Source organism: Microcebus murinus, chromosome 20 (assembly GCF_040939455.1).
Source record: "Microcebus murinus isolate Inina chromosome 20, M.murinus_Inina_mat1.0, whole genome shotgun sequence".
NCBI classification, from domain to species: domain Eukaryota; kingdom Metazoa; phylum Chordata; class Mammalia; order Primates; family Cheirogaleidae; genus Microcebus; species Microcebus murinus.
In genome coordinates this window covers 37,005,897-37,012,018 of record NC_134123.1, presented here as the reverse complement: position 1 = coordinate 37,012,018, position 6,122 = coordinate 37,005,897, and the positions used below count along the sequence as shown (strand labels likewise).

General features: G+C 55.2%; 1 protein-coding gene across 3 annotated transcripts in view; it reads left to right on the top strand.

Annotated features, from left to right (window-relative positions):
- Nucleotides 1–640: 640 nt before the first annotated feature.
- The window catches only part of RAB7A (RAB7A, member RAS oncogene family), a 32,007-nt gene continuing 26,525 nt past the window's right edge, over nt 641–6,122 (top strand). The window contains exon 1 of one of the 3 annotated variants that reach the window (XM_075995932.1): nt 641–872. The gene's annotated coding sequence lies outside the window, so the exon portion shown is untranslated. The remainder of the gene's footprint in view (nt 873–6,122) is intronic. The other 2 variants (XM_075995931.1, XM_075995930.1) reach the window with 2 other exon arrangements.

The window sequence follows — 6,122 nt, the reverse complement described above, 5'->3', positions numbered from 1 at the left end:
CCCGGCTTCTTTATTTTATTTTATATCATTTTTTAAAGCTAAAACCCAAGATGTAAAAGACCCTGTCTCATTTTCGGGGGAAAAACACGTTATTAGAAGGCGCCCAGGCCTTGTTCACCAGGCGGGACCCGGGTTCGAATCCCGGCTCCGCCACTTCCGGCGTGAGGTAGGTTGGCAAGTGGATCCCAGTCCCTTATTTGCGAAAATGGGGGGGGTCCTACTAATGTCTGCCTAAAGTCGTTAAAGCGAACCCCCCAAAAAATCGGCGACTTCCGGAAAGGGATATTTATTGGATTTCCCTCTGTCCCCTCTCCCGGCTGGCTGGGGAAGAATTGGCGCGAGGGTCCAACATGGCGCCGCCCTTCGCCCCGTCGCAGCCTCCAAGATGGCGGCATCCGCCAGGCGGCGGCCATCTTGGACATGGAGGCCAACGCTGCTCGTGTAGCGGTGAAGCGGGCGGCGGCGGCCATCTTGTTCCTCGCGTTCACGTGACCCGCGGCTCCTCCCCCCCCTTTCGGCGCCGCGGCGTCGGCAGCGTGACGCAACGCGCCGCTTGGTGCCGATGGGAGGCGGGGCTTGCGGCGCGCTGGCCAATCCCGCGCGCGCCTCGTGACGGGCGCTTCCGGCCGGGGCGGCGGCGGCGCCGGAAGTGGCAGCGCGGCCGGAGTCTCCGGCCATAAAAGCCCGAGGCGGCGGCGGCGGCGGCGGCTGTGGGGACTCGGGGCGTCGCCGGGGAGGCGGCTGGCAGCGGAAGTCGGGGTTCCTCCGCGCTCCGTGGCGTCTCTTTCTCTTCCCTCCCCTCGCGGCCCCACCTCGAAGGCGGCGGCGGCGGCGTCCCCGGAGCCCGCAGCGCGGCGGCGGCGGCGGCGGCGGTGAGCCCCGGGCCTGTCCCCTCTCGGGTCCTCTCTCTCTGGGGGGGGGTCCCCTCTTTTGTCCCCCTCGGTCCCCCCGGCCCGGCCCTCGCTTGTCTGTCTCCGCCTCGCGGCGCGCGGGCCGCCCCGGGCTCCCTTTTCCGCGCCGGGCCGGGGGGAGGTCAGAGGTCGCCGGGTGTGACCTTTGCCCCCGCACCCCCCTCTATCCCGGGGCGGGGGTGACCGGTGACGTCAGTGCCCGGGGTGGGGGGACACGGAGCCGCGTCCGGTCGGTGACACCTGTCGCGGCCGGCGGGGACAGGTGACAGGTGGCACGTGACCCCGAGGGTGGGGGCTGGGCGGGGTTGGGGGGGTGGGGGGTGGGGTTCGGGGGTCCCCCCGAGTCTGAGGATGGGTCCCCGGGTGGCCCCGGCGGGGTCGCGACCCGCCCCGCCCCGCGTGGTTCCCGGGAGGAGGGGTCGCTGGGGTTGGAGGGGGAAACTGAGTCACGGGGGTGGGTCCAGGTCACGTGAGCGCGCTGCGGTGGTCTTGATGAGCCCTATAGTGTCCACGCGAGTGACAGGTCTCTGGGTGCCCGGATGGCCGGGAGGAGGGGTCGTTGGGGTCCGGCGGGGAAACTGAGTCACGGGGGTGGGTCCGGGTCACGTGTACGCGCTGTGATGCTTTTGAGGAACCCTATAGTGTCCACGCATGTGACAGGTCTCTGGGTGCCCGGGTGGCCCCGGAGTGGTTCCCAGGAGGAGGGGTCGTTAGGGTTGGAAGGGGAAACTGAGTCACGGGGGTGGGTCCGGGTCGCGTGAGCGCGCGCTGCAGTGGCCCTGATGAGCCCTATAGCGTCCGTGCGAGTGACAGGTCTCTGGGTGCCCGGGTGGCCCCGGAGTGGTGGCCGGGAGGAGGGGTCGTTAGGGTTGGAAGGGGAAACTGAGTCACGGGGGTGGGTCCAGGTCACATGTGTGCGCTGCGATGGCTTGGAATCCTATAGTGTCCACGCATGTGACAGGTCTCTGGGTGCCCGGGTGGCCCGGCGTGGGGGCCGGGAGGAGGGGTCGCTGGGGTTGGGCGGGGAAACTGAGTCACAGGAGTGGGTCCAGGTCACATGTGCGCGCTGCAGTGGCCCTGATGAGCCCTATAGTGTCCACGGATGTGACAGGTCTCTGGGTGCCCGGGTGGCCCCGGCATGGTGACGAGTCACCCCGTGTTGCTCCCGGGAGGAGGGGTTGTTAGGGTTGGACAGGGAAACTGAGTCACGGGGGTGAGTCAGGTCGCGTGTGCGCTGGGCTGGCCTGGAACCCTGTAGTGTCCACGCAAGTGACACGTGTCTCTCTGGCCACGCCCCCCACTGGAGGTGACAGGGAGACTTTTTTGTCAATAGCCGTGTTTGCAGGCCGCTCGTGCTCGGGGAAAACAGAAGTTGGGGCCTCGGGCCTGTCGTCCCAGCGCTCTGGGAGGCCAAGGAGGGAGGCTCGCTCGAGGTCCGGAGGTCGAGGCCAGGCTGATGAGTAAGATCTAGTAAAAAAAAAAAAAAAAAATAGAACTTAGCTGGACAACTGAAAATATATAGAAAGACTATAATCCTGGCTACTTGGGAGGCCGAGGCAGGAGGATCGCTGGAGGTCGAGGCCAGGCTGATGAGCAAGAGCGAGACCCCCGTCTCTACTAAAAAAAAAAAAAAAAAAAATAGGACTTAGCTGGACAACTAAAAATATGTAGAAAAACTATAATCCCAGCTACTTGGGAGGCCGGGGCGGGAGGATGGCTCGAGGTCAGGAGTTGGAGGCCAGCCTGAGCAAGAGCGAGACCCCGTCTCTACTAAAAAAAAAAAAAAAATAGAAAGAAATTAACCAAACAGCTAATAATATATATAGAAAAAAAATTTAGCCGGGCGTGGTGGCGCACGCCTGTCGTCCCATTTAATAGGGAGGCCGAGGCGGGAGGCTCGCTGGAGGCCAGGAGCTGGAGGCCGACTGAAAACGGCACTCGCTCCAGCCCGGGCGACAGAGCGGGGGGAATAAAAAAAAAAAAACCCAAAACAAGCAGCACGGAGAAGGCGAAGTCCCTTGTCCAACGCCAGCACGTCAGGGAGGGAAGGTGACAACCCCCAGGTGACCGAGGTCGGCGGCCTCCGATTTCAGCTGGCCTCGAAGCTTGTGATTTTTTCGTCTGTCTTTGGCCACGAGGCTCGCCCCCCCTCCACCTCCCGTCTAGCGGGGTCACTTGGTCCGCCTCCCTGGTGGCCTTGAAACGCCCTTTGGCCTCGGTGACTTCGTGTCCCCTGCGGCCGGGTGTCCCCAAGTCGGGGGGGCTCATGAATATTCATTAGCCGGGGACTTCGCGGCATTTTTTTTTTTTTGAGTCGGGCCCGGCACAGTCTGGGACACACGAGCCCGTCCTGGGACAGTCGTGCTGGGTGACCGTCCCGCCCGTCGCCGCCGCTTCTAACTCGCCGAAAACCTTTAGAGGCCCAAAAGGAGAGAGGCCGTTGTCTCTCTCCCTGTGACTGCGACCAGCTGAGGGGCCGCGTGACTCCCCGTCCCCGGAGGCGTGGCTGTCCCCGACGTCCTCGTGGGGTTCCTCTCCCTCCCGGCTTGGGAGAGTTTCGAGGCCAAGAAGTGGAAGAGTAGAGGCCGGGCGCGGAGGCTCGCGCCTGTCATCGCAGCAATCTGGGAGGAGGCCGAGGCGGGAGGATCGCGGGAGGCCAGCGTGATGAGCAAGAGCGAGACCCCCGTGTCTACTATAAAAATAAAATAGAAAGAAATGAGCTGGACGACTGAAAATATATAGGAAAAAAAAAATGAGCCGGGCGTGGAGGCGCACGCCTGGAGTCCCGGCTACTACTCGGGAGGGAGGCCGAGGCAGGAGGATCGCTGGAGGTCAGGAGTTGGAGGCCAGCCTGAGGAAGAGCGAGACCCCGTCTGTATTGAAAATAGAAATAAATTTAGCCGGAAAACTAACAAATATATAGAAAAAATTTAGCCGGGCGTGGTGGCGCATGCCTGGAGTCCCAGCTACTACTCGGGAGGGAGGCCGAGGCAGGAGGATCCCTGAAGGAGGTCAGGAGTTGGAGGCCGGCCTGAGCAAGAGTGAGACCCCGTCTCTACTAAAAATAGAAAGAAATGAGCTGGACAAGTAAAAATATATAGGAAAAAAAAACGAGCCGGGCGTGGTGGCGCATGCCTGTCGTCCCAGCCACTCGGGAGGGAGGCCGAGGCAGGAGGCTCGCTGGAGGCCAGGAGTCGGAGGCCGCCGTGAGCGAGGCTGACGCCACGGCGCTCACTCCAGCCCGGGCGACAGAGCGAGACTCTGTCTCAAAAAAAAAAAGTCTTCCCAAAGATATTTTCTAAGCTAAAGCTTTGTGCTCAAAACCCTGTTGTATTCTAGATTATTCTTCCCTATTGTTTAAAAAATAAAATGATAATAATAATTATTATATAATTGTATAATAATATACAATTATAATAGTGATTATAATAAAAATGTATAATAATAATAATTCAAAATAATAATGATTTGCTAAAAGGATCTTATTTTAAGTAGATCCTTATTTTAGCTGGATCTAATATTTTAAGAGTTCCGATCACAAAAAAATAATTAGAGGATGGGAAAAGACTTAAATAGAAAGAAGATTTGGTGACAAGGTTGGACCTGCTTTCATTTTTCATTTTTTTATTTGGTTTTTGGGACAAAGTCCCGCTCTGTCTGTCGCCCGGGCTGGAGTGAGCGCCGTGGCGTCAGCCTCGCTCACAGCGGCCTCCGACTCCTGGCCTCCAGCGAGCCTCCTGCCTCGGCCTCCCTCCCGAGGAGCTGGGACAACAGGCATGCGCCTCCACGCCCGGCTCGTTTTTTTTTTTATATATATATATTTTTAGTTGCCCAATTAATTTCTTTCTAATTTTTTAGTAAAGACAAGACTCTCGCTCTTCCTCGGACTGGCCTCGAACTCCTGACCTCGAGCGAGCCTCCCGCCTCGGCCTCCCAGCCCCCTATTTTTTTTTTTTTTATTGTTTGTTTTTATTTATTGCATTTTTTTATTTTTATTTTTTATTTATTTTATTTCGGCATATTATGGGGGTACAGATTTTAAGGTTTCAATAAATGCCCATTTCCCCCTATTTTTTATTTTTTTTACTTTATTTTTATTTTTTTAATTTTAAAAATTTTTTAATTTTTTAATTTTAGTTTTTTTACTTTATTTTTATTTTTTAATTTTTTAATTTTAGTTTTTTTACTTTGATTTTTACTTTATTATTTTTACTTTTTTATTTTTATTATTTTTTTATTATTTTTTTCCAATTTAGAATCATAATTCTTCACTCATTTTTATTTATATATACATACTTTTTATTGTTTTACATTTTATATTTTATATTTATTATGTTATATATATATTTTTATTTTTATATATATTTTATTATATATATTTATTTATTTTTATTTTTTGCTTTGCTACCCAGCCTAATAATTTATATTTAAGTGACTAATGATTCCTGTGCAGCCACACGCTGCAGCGTTTGGGGTTCCGGGACAGTGACAGTGTGGGCGCCTTCTTCGTCCACTGACGAAATATCGGGGACATCTGCAGCGCCGCGGGCCGCGCGGGATTCTGACTGGGGGGGACAGGCGTGGCCCCTCGTCCCCGGGCCATTTTCAAGTCCTGCCTCTGATCACGGACAAGACGGGGGTGACTTCCCGGGAGAATTTCGAGGCTTCTGGAGACAGGATTTAATTTTATATTTTTATTTTTGCAGCTGAATCTAGCAGTCGTCCAAACGGCCTACCTCAGGGGTCCCCAGACTTTTGAAACGGGGGGACCAGTTCCCTGTCCCTCAGACCCCCCGGTTGGAGGCCCGGACTATAGTTAAAAAAAAAGAAAAAAAAAAAAAAAACAGGCCGGGCGTGTTGGCTCACGCCTGTCATCCCAGCACTCTGGGAGGCCGAGGCGGGAGGATTGCTCGAGGTCAGGAGGTCGAGGCCAGCCTGAGCAAGAGCGAGACCCCGTCTCTACCATAAAAATAGAAATAAATTAATTGGCCAAGTAATATATAGAGAAAGAAAAACGAGCCGGGCGTGGAGGCGCATGCCTGGAGTCCCAGCTACTCGGGAGGGAGGCTGAGGCAGGAGGATCGCTTGAGCCCAGGAGTTGGAGGCCGCTGTGAGCGAGGCTGACGCCACGGCACTCACTCTAGCCTGGGCAACAAAGCGAGACTCTGTCTCAAAAAACAAAACAAAACAAAAAAAACAACAACAAAAAAC